The sequence below is a fragment of the Mus musculus genome, chromosome 12, assembly GCF_000001635.26.
Source record: "Mus musculus strain C57BL/6J chromosome 12, GRCm38.p6 C57BL/6J".
Lineage (NCBI taxonomy): Eukaryota > Metazoa > Chordata > Mammalia > Rodentia > Muridae > Mus > Mus musculus.
Genome location: NC_000078.6, coordinates 79,774,603 through 79,789,048, shown reverse-complemented (window position 1 = coordinate 79,789,048; position 14,446 = coordinate 79,774,603). Strand labels below are relative to the sequence as shown.

General features: G+C 44.8%; 1 protein-coding gene across 20 annotated transcripts in view; it reads right to left on the bottom strand.

Moving 5' to 3' along the window:
* Nucleotides 1-14,446, bottom strand: part of Rad51b (RAD51 paralog B) — a 550,979-nt gene that overhangs the window by 59,212 nt on the left and 477,321 nt on the right. The gene's annotated exons all lie outside the window — the stretch shown is intronic.

Genomic DNA, 14,446 nt, shown 5'->3' with positions numbered 1-14,446 from the left:
AAGAGTTCTGCCATCTGTTTTAGAAGATCTTGACTCCAGCACAATTTTGGGGGCTCTTGCTTGACTGTATGAGGTCAGTCACTCTAGTTATAATACTGAAATTCTGCCATGTCATCTGGCAAATAGCTGCTACCTCTAAGTAAGTCTATAAATGCCCCACGGCAAACCCCGGCCCTAGAGCCATCCTAGACAATTCAATAATAGTGTGTGTGTTTGGGGTGATACCCACACCCATCCTTCTTTCTCCACGTCCTGGCATCTGCTGTCTGCCCCCTCCTATGTGGGCCCTCATGCCCCCACTACCCTCCTGCTCGTCACACTGTATTATGGTCAGTGGTTCTGAGACTTACTCTGGCCAGACTTTTAAACATGATATTGCATTCATCTTTGGCTTTTCCATAACCTAGCTTGGTAGATGGCTGCTAAGTATCGACTTGCTGTATGACCTCATTTCCCAAACCATTAGTAGTTTCATCTTATTTACTTGATGCTACTTTTGAACTGGAAAGACTATTTTACACCCCATCATTCATTGATGATTAAGTGAGACCAACGCAGAAAAGGCTGTATTTCAGCAGTGGAAGCAATGACATCAAGTTTCATATTCGACAAAGAAGCCACGGTCAGAATAGCTAACTAAAATTCCAGGATGACTTTTAAATTGCTTTTAAGTCAGTACTTTTTTTTTTTTTTAAATAGTCTATTTACTTACTTAAAAAATGTATGTGTACGAGTTTTGCCTAAATGGGAACTGGACCCTCGGCAAGAGCACGACAGGCCTTCTCTTCAGCCTAAGTCAGTGTGTTTAATTCACTCTTCATCTGAACCTTTTCTGAGAGCCAACACGGCTGCCTGAGTTAGGTTTCTGGCTTTTCCCTTCGGTACTGTGGTTGGGGAGCAGAGAAAAGGTCAACAGAGAGGCCGGAAGAACAAATGCACAAGGAGGGGAGAGTGAAGAAACGGCCCAGTCTAGAAAAAGACAGACCTGGAGAATCAGAGCCTGTCTTTGCCCAGTGGGAGGACAGGATCCACAGTTCAATGATAACATTTTCAGATCCAGTGCAGGGGTCGGGGTCAGGGAGGATGTGCACAACTCGTCTCTCCAGGGAGCAGTCTCTCCGTATCTCTCCTTTCTTTATGGATCGGCTTCTTTGTCTCTCTTAAGGTGGCTTCCTTCCACACCATGGCAAAGATGGCCCCCAGGAGCTCCCTGCCCGCATTCTACCAGCTTAGCCATCCTTGTTCCAGCTAAGTCTTGGGTTTACTTTAATTGGCTTAGTCTGCGCTCACCAATTACTGCAAACCAATCTCCGTAGAAAGGGAATATGATCCTTCGGCTGGTTGGACGTGGAGCTAGTGGTTCAAGCAGCCCTGCCTGGACACACAGGTTGAAGATTAAAGAAGGGTGTTTGCTTACAGGAGAACTGCGGTACAAGCATTAAAAGAAAGGGTGAGAGAGGTCAAGGGCAAGACAAAGGCCAGGTGCTCGTCCCTGGGGGCGGGGGGAGGTCTGCCTCCCTTTCTACCATTTATACGTTGCTTGTGCTTTAGGACACGTCTTCATTTCCAAGCCTAGTTCCCCATCTGTAAGCCGAGGGCCATGGTGCACACTTGCCAGTGCTATTGAGAAAAACCATCTCATAGTATATTATAGGGGTGATGCTCCCACAAACCCTCCCTGTCTGAGGCAAAATTGGCAGATGTTATTGTTGAAGCCACTGTTTCTTGGGGACAGCAATGGAAAGCACAAAGGTTAGAGTAGAAATGACGGGGAAGAAAGTTGCAGTGCTCTCTGATTCTGATGCCAGATGCTCTAGAGTTTCTACACTTGGGCACCATCCTTCTCTCCAATTCTCTAGCCTGGTGGTTCTCAACCTCCCTAATGCTGCAACCCTTAAATACATACATGCTATGGTGACCCTCCCCACCACACCATAAAATTATTTTTGTTGCTACTTCATAACTGTAATTTTGCTACTGCTATGAATCATAATGTAAGTTTTTTGGAGACAGGTTTGCCAAGGGGGTCGTGGCCCACAGGTTACTCCCCAGTCTAACATGGCATCTGTCTCTGTCTGCTCTATGCACTTGATAGAACGGATGATCCCAGTTTCAGAGAAGCCAAGCACCTTCTCTACCCTTGTCTATGAGTCAAGGGATGTCACAATTTCAGGTGTATTTGATATTGTCTGAAAATGGCCTAGGCCCGTATGGTGGCTTGAATATGTTTGGCCCAGGGAGTGGCACTATTAGGAGGTATGGCCTTGTTGGAGGAAGTGTGTCACTGTGGGGGTGGGCTTTGAGACCTTCCTCCTAACTAACTGCCTTTGGAACAAGATGTAGAACTCTCAGCTCCTCTGGTATTATCTCTGCCTGCATGCTCACTGCCTGCCTTGAATGTTGTCCTTTATAAGAGTTGCCTTGGTCATAGTGTCTCTTCACAGCAATTTAATCCTAACTAAGACAGCCCATTATAACTTAAAGTGGGTAATTAAGAAGGCTAACTTCATTTATTTAGACATATTTATAGAATTTGAGCCTAAAGTTGGGGAGTGATAAGAACCACAATCACTAACAATTCTGCCACTGAAATTCTTTATGTATGAGACAGGGAGGTGGGGGTGACGGTACTTACCTTACAAGGTGTGGTGGTTAGGTTAGATGGGTTATCTACGTCACTGTAGTACCTCACAAATGTCTAAATACTCAGTACCCATTAGCTATTGTTGTTAAGCATTATGGCACTAGAGAACACTAATTTAATCAGCTTATTGATCTTTTCCAAATGAGAGATCCATTCCCTCTGAAGGAGGGGAATTTTAAAGGGATCTATCTACCCAGTCTTCTAGGTAGAGCAGTATGTTACTGAAAAGAGAACTCTGTAGTCTCTGGCCCCAACTTGTCCCTTTGTGGTAGGCCTTGTGGACCATCCTCTGAGGCTACAAGTAGAGTATGCCAGTGGGAACACACCATTGCCCGCCTTTGCTATGCCTCTGAGCTCCAGAAGGAGTTCTTTGCCCAGCTCTGGACTTCATAAACAGCCATGAGAAGAGAAATTAGCCAAAGTTCAATTGCGTATCAAAGAAACCCACAGAGCCAGAGAGCTCTCCCAGGACCCACACAGCTGCTTTGTCTACTGCCAAGCCATGGCCCTAATGCATGGATACGCCTGTCAGCCAAGAGCCAAAGCCACAAAGCTCTACCAGCCCAGTTAGCCCTGGCATTCTGATATACCAAGGGATCTATTATTTGGGCTGTTGTCTCATTGTCAAGAGTAAAGATAGAAATACCAACCCCATCTGTAAGCCAGTGTACTAAAACCACTACCACTATCCTCCCAAGTTACCCTACCCCTTACTGTGAGAACGGGCCTATTGCCTTGTGTGATAAAATGGGAAAAAATGCCAGTTTTCCCCACTGGTTAGCTGTGGTCTGATTTCTTTGTGGTCAGTCTTTCCTATGAGCCTGACTTGGATGGGCCAGTTTCTATGTCCAAGTGCACATACTTGGATCCTATGCCAGGGTCCCACGAGAGGCATGGGTCTATCTCAATTTGTCTCTAAAGGGAAATCGTCCTATGGTTCAAATGTGTTTTCTACCTCAGAGTATAGCAGAGGGGTTCACAGCTCTATCTATCAGTGATACTTGTTTCTTCAAATGGTTACCCCAGACTCGGTGGCTACAACTGTCCCTTCTAAAAAGCGAGATGTTTTGTACTCCAAATGTGTCTCTACTTGGAATTCTGAAGTTACAGATAGCAGCTTGTCAACTCTGGAGAAGTTTATTTCATCTAAGCCAACCAATGTTTATTGGACATGTAGTCTGTGTCAAGCACTGAGCTGGAATTCTGCTTAAGAGCCAGAGGCAATGGGAGCCAGAGGCAATGGGAGCCAGAGGACTGTACTTTTTTTGGTGGTGGTTGACAAGAATGTTGGGTACAGAATCTCTAAGGCTAGGCCATAGGGTCAGCGCTGAAAAGTTCTATGAAAGACCACATACTGCAAAGTCTCAATCAGATCATAAAATTATCAATAAAGGGTAAATTATGAATATCTGTGGATTTCTAGGATGCTCAAACTCCATCCCATTAAAAGCACATTTGTTTTTAGAAGCACAGAACTTAAAAATCAATTTTAAGTAAAAAAATTTTTTTTGACATGGAAATGTAATCTATCTTTACAAAGTGATTTATCTAAAATTTTGGCAGAAATTACTGTACCGAACCCTAAATTTGGCCACAGTGGAGACTGATTCCTCAGAATTCCCACTTTGTGACCACCCTGCCATCTAATAAAAAAACCTATGCCATGTTTTGGATCTGAGCATTTGAAAACAGAAAGAAATGCGACAGGTCAAAATTCCACAGTCCCTAGCATTCTGATTACTTGCAAATCCATACAAGGTTCGTGTATCTCTCTCCTCTCATTCTGTCGGTCTCTGAGTGTCTGCCCGTCACCAAGTGGTGAAAACTTAAAGGCTATGCTGGTGCGTCCGGCATGTGGAAAACCACTCCCTGGTTCTCTCTGCCCCGAGACATCCAGAGGCTCGTGAAGATGCTCTTAGACACCCAAACAGACTAATCTGTCCACCCGTGCACGTACCCAACACCATTAAACACTCCTTTGAAAAACTGCGTGCTTTGCACAGACTTGCTGGGAAGCCACAGGCTGAGTTCTCAGTCACTAGCCAAGGAGAGATGGGATCCAGCCCATCCCTTAGACCACAGGAAAAAAAAACGCTTTCCACCACAGAGCTGGCTGCAAAATGTATTCTTTTTGTAGGAAACAAAATGTTTCCAGCCTTGGGCTTTTTTTTTTTTTTCTTTTCTTTTCTTTTTTTTTTTTTTTTTTTTTTGTCCTTTCATTGCTATTGAGTAGGAAAGGCAAAGGCTCAAGCAAGAGGCCAAGTAAACATCTGGGAAAACCAAAACCAGGTTCCTCTGCTGGAGAGGAGCCGGCGTTGAGTGAGCAGTTCACTGGGTGAGTCCCAGGCCTTGGGCAGCTCTGGGTCAACCCAACACAGGCAGTTCTTTACCTGTTTATGGCCCTGCTTTGATCTGACCTCACTACAGCTCTACATACTAAGTGAAGTTAGACAAGTTGCTTTACTTTTCTGAGCCTCAGTCTGATCTCAAGTGTGACTTCTACCAAGAACAGCACGTGTTACTAAAGATGCGGAGGAAAAGGTACAGCTCCATGATGGTGAATGCTCACATAAAGCCCCGAGTTTGATCTTGAGCACAAGAGGAGGAGGAAGAGGAGGAAGAGAAGGAAGTGGAGGTGATGATGGTGACAAGGGTAAGGATAAAAGTTATGGGGTCTGGGGATGTGGTTCAGTGGGTGAAGAGCTCACTGCGGAAGCATGAGGACCCAAGTTCATATCTGCAGCCCAGATGTAACAAGCTGGCACAGGCAGCACTGTGTACCTAAGATTACAGGGTCTGGGAAACAAAGGTGGAAGTCTGTAGAGCTACTAGCCAGTCAGTGAGTTCCAGGTTCAGTGAGAGACCTTGTCTGAAAACTAAGGTGGAAAGTGATTGAGAAGGGCATCTGGAACTGACCTCTGACCTCCACACACAGGTACATATGTGCCATATATGTGTACACATGCAATGATGCACGCACACACACATGCACATGTGCACACACACACACACACACACACACACACCACAGATCCATACAATACCCAGCACTCAGATATGATTTATTAAGATAGGTTCAGTAACTCTTAAAGGTCACTAGAGAACGAATTTCACAGACCACTAGAACCCAAAGGCCCCTCAGAGACGACTACTCTAGCTTTGTATTATGTAATGAGGAGGCACTGGAGAGATGGAAAGGGCCGATGAAGGCCTGCAGGTAGGAGAAGGCTTGCAGACAGGAAGCAAACAGAGCTAAAGCCACTTCCATCGCAGAATATACATACACTATCGGCTGGCAGAGGATCTCAGGGTTTGTGTACCTAAGACCCACCCAGGAATGTAGAAGTTCCGATTTTTTGAGGTGGAGGGCATCCTTTCTGGATGCAGCCTAGAAGGCTCAGGCAGCTGAACTGTCATATGCTCTGCAGGCGGAGTCTAAGCAGTGCTCCTTTGACCACCTGTCCAGAAACACTTCACAAGGAAGTCACTGGCCAAGTAAACAGCTGAACTATAGGATTATATGATATGGCTTTGCACAGATAAGCCATGAGGCAATTCCTGAAGATAACAAACAATGTTCCTATTGCCTAAAGCAGGGGCAGAGTGCAATGTCTCATCTTCTTCATAGAAGCAGAGAGTGCAGAAGAGAAAACCAGGACTGGAAGGGCAGCTCAGCGGAGAGGAGTGCACACCGCTTGTGGGGAGGACCTGTGTTCAGCTCCCAGACCCACACTGACAGCTTTCAACTGCCTGTCACTCCTTCTCCAGGGGATCCAGTGCCCTCTTCTGGAATCTGTGGGCACTGCATACATATGCATAAACCCACGTGCAGATATACATGTACACATAATATATAAAACCTCTTTTAAAATTTCAGAAGAATCAGTGGCTCTCTGTTATAGAAGAGCCATCTTCTATAACATGATCAGATATCTTATTAGAGAGAATTGATTTTAAAGTATCATTGTCTTTTTGACAATGAAAAGTTTTCCTCCCCGCCCCACATGGGAGATGAAGACAGTGTCTTTTGTATGTATATTTTATTTTTATACTTAATGAATTAATCTTAATTTTTGAAGAAATGTGAAAGGCTACACGAATGTTCAGTGTACTCAAATGTAGCCATGCTCCTGCACTACATATGTGGCTGACTCATGTTGTAGAATTCTTTGTAGACTAATGAAGGAAGCGATATATATAACCATAACTATGCTTGGGGTGGTGGGCTTGAAACTAACAGGGCCTGCTTTGAGAAAAGTTCATCGAGGGATTTCAGGGATTTGCACGCACAGGTCCTAACTCCGCCCTTCTCTTCGTAAAGTGTGGCAGTGCACTCAAGTGCATGGTGATTTCCTTGTTTATAATTTGGAAAAACATGCCTGTGCACCACATGTATGCAGTACCTGTGGAGGCCAGAAGAGGGCGTGGGATGCTTTGAAACTGGAGTTATATATGGTTACACTATCACACACACATTGCTGGATATTTCAGAGACCAGGAATCTCAGGTCCATCTGTGCATATCACCTGCTTCCTTTTCATTAATGGCCTGCTCTTTAATAACTGTGTTGAGTATCCTGCTCAGTGGTTATGGTATTAAAGACTATGTGAACTCTCCAAATAAATCAATAAGAAAGTTGACTCAAGTTGTTTCCAAAGACATGGGGTTTTATCTATTACTTGTAGAGATAGAAATATGGAAATTTCTGAGATTTTTTTGCCACCAGAGAAGAATGGTGATTTTCTTGTTTATAATTTGGAAAAATATTAGAGAAATTATTTATTTTCATGGGTATGGGTGTTCTGTCTTCATGCGTGGCTGTGCACCACATGTATATAGTGTCTGTGGAAGCCAGAAGAGGGCGTTGGATATTCTGGAACTCGAGTTATATATGGTTGTGGGTGACTCTATGGGTCCTGTGAATAGAACCTGAGGGCTCAAATTCACTGAGTTAGTAACTGTGGCTTTAGAAAGTACTTATTATGATTTAGGCCAATCTTATAGTCACTAATATGGGGCAAATAGCTCCCCCCACCCCAGTTTAATATACAGGTCTCCTCATAGAATAAGAGATTGCCCCTGAGTTAGAATCCAAATCAATGACTATTTGACGATCCCTTCCTCCAACAAAGAACACTGTGGAATTGTTTGTCATATGATCAGGGCATTTAGAGGATGTCAATCCCTCCCAACAATGAATCCACTAAAGGATGAGAGCCTGCCATGCTTTACCAAGGGGAGGGCAGAGGTAGGACCTGTGCATGCAGCTCCCTGAAATGCTTCAACAGACCCTTTTCACAGGAGGCCCTGTTAGTTTTAAGCCCCCACAAGACACTATTTCCAGTCATTAAAATGTTTCCTGAACTTAGATACATCTGGAAAGTTTTGGAAAATCCTACAGGAAGGAGATGAGGCCAAAAAGAGCTCCTTTTCCCATGCTATTCAGGAAGCGCTGCACAGAATCTTTGCCCTCTAAGACAGCCAGCTCAGGAGTCTGACTCGTCTGGCTAGAGAACCACTGGAGATGAGAGGAGTGCTTTGGGGAACTGGGTAATAAAGAACATATCTTGAGCTTTACACAAACCATTTATCAAGAGAGAACACTTTAGACCCATATCAGTCTATGTCAGAGAAACAGGGATTTCCCCAGGAGATTCAAGAGAGAGATTTAATTTTTGGAATTAGTTAACGCATGCTGAGGAAGGGCTGAAAGGAAAAGAGAATAGCAATGAAAAGAAGCTGCCTCTATCCTAGGGCTGGAGGAAAAGAACTCCCATTGCTGCTGGAGCCCAAAGGCTGAAGAAGTTTTGACCCATTGGATCTTGGACAACAAAGGGACCAGAGACATGGAACCAATACAACTGCCGGAGGAGATGGGGCTGGAGGCGGGGAATGGGGGTCAGGGTTCTGGGAAAACACACAGCTTCTTTATTCTTATCCAGAATGAAGAGGAAGGGAGCCCTGGAGATATGAACTGTAGGGGTCAGTTCTCTTGTGACATCAAGCTGAGCTAGGAAGGGCAGAGAATGTGTCTGAGAGGAGATAGGCTACTTACTGGAGGGATGCACAAGGCAGGTTCCTGATTGCCAAGTTGTAGGGGGTGTTTTACAAAAACCCTTGAAGCTGAAAGTCCTTCAGAGTCACTGCTTATTGTACCCATTGACCTTAAATTTGCCAGAATTATCTGGGGAAGGAGGCGGGGCTATCCATAGGAGACCCCCTCCTTCCTCAAGAAAGCAGGGGTCTACTGCAAAGCCTGTTCTTTTCCCTCGCCCAAGTGGGCACCACCAAGCATTTCATTCTGATGGCTGCCCATTCAGAAGCCAGGGTTGTAACAGGAAATAACAGGGTTCTAACAGTTAAAGGGTTTACCTAACTAAAGGCAGAAGAATTAGGAGAGGACCTGTGCTTACGGCTAGATACACACAAAGGACTATTACAACAAATACTAACATTTTAGTAAATTTTGTAACTAAAGGCTTTACATGTATTATATACCATCTTAGACTGTTCTTTATTGCTATATCTGAATACCACAGACTGGGTGATTAGTAATATACAGACATGTATTTCAGTTCTAGGGCCTCAGACATCTGAGATAGAATGCCTGAATCTAGTGACTCTTTCTTGCATAATCACATAATGGAAGTAAAAAAAGAGAAGGGTGAGAAAGAAATAAAAGGGGGCCCAAGTCACACTCCTACCATAAAGACATTAGCCTTGTCATAAAACCTTACGGCACAGCCACCTCTTAAATTGCTTATCTTTAAAATAAAATTAATGAGTTAATAAGTGATGTGTGTGCACACGCCATGAAGACAACTGTCCCGGGCTGGTTCTCATCTTCCACTCCCTGGAGGCAGTCTCTCTGGTGTCGTGATGGTACTGAATACTCCAGGCAGGCCAGCCTTTGAGCTTTGGGGGTAATCCTGTTTTCATCTTGCTATTAGAATGCTGGAATTGTAGATGCAAATATCTGCATCTGGATTTTTATGCGAGCTCCGGTGACAACCTGGGTTCTTGGGCTTTCATGTCTAGTGCTCTTACCTACTGAGCTATCTCCCTACCATGCCCCTGTTCCATCTCTCAACACAGTTACAACAACCATCAACTTTCCAAGACATGCTTGGGAAGGAGCACATTCAAACTGTAGCACACACTTTTGTTTTTAGCTGAGGGGCTAAAAATCACATTTTAATATATGAGCAAAAAGGGAACAAGGTCTTACCCGTGCTATGGCAGATGCTCATCCAACTCATCTATGGATTTACTTAGGAAATACTTGGCCTCTGGACAATTATACCATGTAGCAAGAGCCTTGCTGTGGAGGAGTCCCAGGGACTGCTCTTCCACTGAGAGTAAGGTTATGAATGGTGCTTCAGAGAACTGGCTTTCTCAAATCAATGGGATGAAATGCTGATGGCTGTCAGCCGAGCCAGTCCCAAGGATCTCAGAGCAGGGGTGGGATGGCATACAAAGGAAGGGCAGTGCCAGAATGGAGTCACAGTAGGAAATCAAGATCAGTTACAAGGAAGAGCCTAACAGCCCACAGAACTGCCCAATGTAGGGCAGTATATCTAGAGAGAACATTGAATAAGTGGCTACTAATTAAAGGGAACACATGGTATAAGAACAGCTGTTGAAAGGTTGGAGGCCATGTTGAATCTATTAAGCCTTCTCCTTCCAAAGGAGTACCAGTGAAAGACCACAGGATGGCCAGTCGTCTCGTTTCATAAGACACTGATCAGATCTTTAGGAGAGGGCAGGAACGGTACTTTCAGAGAACAGACAACTCAGGACTCAAAGGTAAACCATGAAGTTGCCTCCTATGTGGGAAAATGACATTTTAAGGGAAAAGTGAGGGGTCAGATATAATTTAAGTCATTATGTACCACCCATGAAGGAAGGGATGCATTTATGGGGTCTGCTACAGACCCTGCCCATTCTCACTGGAGAACATCCTGGGCGGATGAGTAAAAGACTGCTCTAAAGGTGAGCAAATCTCCACAGAGGTACCCTCTCTTTCTTCACTGACAATGAAGGACACAAAATGAATGCAGAAGCCGGTCCATGGAAAGATGCTGCTGGCAAGACCATGGTTTGGAAGCTGAAAGAAAAGAGCAGAGATTTCTCTGAGGGATGGTACGATTCAGCAAGATGCAAGAGCTCATTCTCTCGCAGAACTGTTCTGATGGCACACTGAGCCACAGAGTCATAGGAAATATCTAAGCTTGATGGAGATCAAAATAGCCTTTTTAAGGTAAAGCTCATCCCATTCTTTGAAGGAAACATTCTATTTAATATAACCACTTCAGGTAGTTACCCCCAGGGGTTGAGCAGAGGAACTGATTCCAAGTGTATGCATGAAAACCTTACATTAACATGGGATATAATATAGGATGAAGGTTAAACACCCAGAGGTGTAGATGAGGGAGCACATATGTATAACTGGATATGGCACAAAGGAGAAGAAAAATTCTGGGCCAGAAGCCATGCGATTTAGAGCGAAAATTTAAAGCTCTATAAACCTCGGTGTATTCACCTATAAATCATACCTAGAAATGCCTACCCCATAGAGTTATTACGAGGTTGAAACAAGAGAATGCCCACAAAGAACTTAGAAGAGTAACTGGCCCAAAAGAAACCCAGTAAATAGCTGGGATAACAAAGGAAACTAACCCCAAAGCCAGGACTGTGGGGGCCTTGGGTAGACAGCTCCTGGTCCCTCCCAACTACACCCAGGACCTCGCCCGGTTCTGTTTTATGAGCTCTGTGAAGATGCATCTCATCTGTGCTTCCAGTGGGCAGTGAAGAGCTCTGTTGGGGAGGGTTGCGTCAACTTTCCAACCCAGGGTCTTTACTGCCAGTTCTGAAAAGAAGCTTTAGACAGTAGGCATGGGGACGCAGGCACCACAGCGTGGCTACCAAAGGTGTTCTCAAAATCACAGTCCCTTTGGTAACAATAAAGCAGGAGTCCAAGACTCAAGCACACAAAGTCTTTGTCCAAAATGCCAAGACTCTAAAGCTCTGCCAAGCCCAGAAGGGAAACTTCCAGAAGGAGACCCAAAGATGAAAAGCCTCTGTTTCAAGCATTTTAACCAAGACAGTTGTCAGAGCCATTGCCTGCTCTAGAGAAGGCTAGAGACAGGGAGAGGGGCAACAGGGGAAGAAGGCTGAGGGGAGAAAGGAGTATGTCAACCGAAAACTCCAAATTAGATGAAGCAGCAGAAATCACGAAAGCCCAATGACTTATATTGCTTCTGACAACCAATCATGCATTTGATAATGTGTAGCGTATCATAAAATGTTACAGTAACATAAGACTTCAGAAATTTGAATCGAATGCCAGAGACATATCCATTTACCCTCACACACCCATCATGTAACTCCCTTGTCTGCATCCAGTCCCTGCTCCTAACTTTGTAAGCTGTTTGGATGCTGGAAGAGCCTCACTCTACCCAGTGCTCCAGTCAGGGACCTCAGGAAGGATGAGAAATGCAAATTAGCACTGTACCCGACTCTGTACTCTCAGCCACAGCTCCTTCTGGGAAACAGCAGAGACCATAGGCCCAGGTAGCCTGAAAGTGCACTGTATAGATTCTCCCTGGCAACAGCACCCAGACTGTAGTACTATGACCTGGGCCTGCTTCAGTGTCATGTGCAACAAGGTGTTTGGAGTCACACACCCAGAGAGAACTGAGCACTTCTTCACCGGCCACTGTCGGGAGTATTTTTAAAGCAAAACAACACTCAGAACAAGGGAAGAAAACATCAGACTATCATCCCTTCGTGTCCTTGTTCCTGAGTGGTGACTCTTTGAAGGTAAGTTAAATGACATTCTAGATCCAGCTGTCTTTCAGGAAAACTAAGCATGAAGCAGTGAGGGAATGGGGGGGGGGTGTTGTGGGGGTACAGACAGAGAAAGAGAGAATCAGAATAAGAGACATTAACTGTGAGACAAATGTCACTTTCCAGTCCCTCATCTAATTCCCACACTTAAAAATGTAACGATAGTAACACCAACAAAACCTCTTAAACCTCAGATGACATGTTACCTGGGTTCCGGAGCGGTACAAACCTGTCTACATTTTGGAGTTACCATTGAATATCCCTCTTTATCTTACCAGCCCAGCTTTGCTTGCTAAGACTGGGGATGTTAATGCCTGTGTTGAAGGACTATTGTGGTGATGACTGGCAATCGTGCATTTGAAAGAGTCAGACTTGAAGGCTGCAACGTTAGGGGTTCTGTCCCAGGCTTAACTCTTCCCCTCCTAGAAGACGCTTTCAGTTCTGCCCGGAACTCTGGGACCAAGCATGAGGTCCTGCCCGACATGGCAGAAAATGGGCCCCTACACAGAATGCCTCCTGCTTTCTGCTGCCTCCTGCCCTGTAAGGCCTTTTTGCAGGGAACATGTAAGACTCAAAAATGAGATAAGCACAAAGCATCTTCCACATTGGAAGCACCAAGAAAAAAGTCCAGGAAAAGGACTGAATGCCTTTAACCTGTGAAGGCAGGCAACAGGAAGCCTGGGGCTGAAGAGTGTCCTTCCAGGGAGCACAATTGACGTTACAGGAGATTGTGAGCACAGATCCTCAACGGGGAATCGCTCCACTGTGATGTTTAAGTAAGAAAAAGATTCCGAGTCTCCTCTCTGGGCCCAAGGGTCAAAGACTGACTTTTATAACTCATTGCAATGTAGGTAGAGTGGGAAGGTGTTTGTAAGAATACTTTTTTTGCAGAGTTCTGTAGAATTTTTTTTTTTTTAATGAACTACTGAAAGTCATAGGAGATATAAATAGCACATCACCTATTAGCCTAAGAATTTGGCTGTGTTTGGGGACTTTTTTGAAACTCAGAATCTATCTTAGAGATTCATCAGGAACAGTGAAAAATGACAACATGTCAGGAGTGAGATGAAGTGAATTCTAATTCCAAGCCCATTGCTTGCCAGCTTCAGGACTGTGTATCACTTAACCCCAGTGACTTGCCCAACTGTAGGTTAGTTAGGAGGTTAGAAGAGAGCATGAGTCTAAGAGTTGCTGTTGCGAGAGTCACCAACAGGTTCCTAAAAGCTTCAGACCCTTCCTCCGGTATGCCTTAAGCAACTCCATCAGTGGGGAGAGGGCCCAGGGCCTCCTGGGTTACAGGCACCTTAGCTTATTCAGTGACTCACTGTAGTCAGGGACACTGGATAAACCAGGAGGGATTTTAAATGAGACACTGTCACATTCTAGTGGAAATGCAGATTCAAATGCCAACCAACTCATAGTTGATGAAGATATGAAAGCCTTCTTTCCCTTTGCCTCCCCCACGGTTTCTTCACCCATAACTAAAGAATGTCGCATCCTCCCCTACCTTCATTCTCAAATGAGCCAAACATGTCAGTGTCCTTGACTCGGCCACGGGCCTTGTCCAAGAAAGCGCATAGCTGTTTTCCTATGTTGCTTCCCAACTGAAAGCAAGCATTTTTTTTTTTAAAGCTAGACAAACAGGGTCTTCAGTTTGGTTCCAAAGCCCTGTGTCTCTTTTACTTCCTGTAACTGCTTAGATTTCTCTGGAAAAAAAAATCTCACCCGGCTATTTGGCCTCCTTTCCTTTGCAAGTTAGAGCTGGGAGGGTCACTGCACCAGGGGACTTGGAACCAGACAATAGCATGTAAAAATAAAACTCCTCCGAGCTGGAGAGGGATGGAGAGAGAGGCATATTCCCTAGGTCCAGCCTTCAGAACTCTGCGTAGACCCAGCACTAGGCTCCTGATGGCTGGAGACCAGGATCCTCAAGGAGAGAACGAAGGACATGTA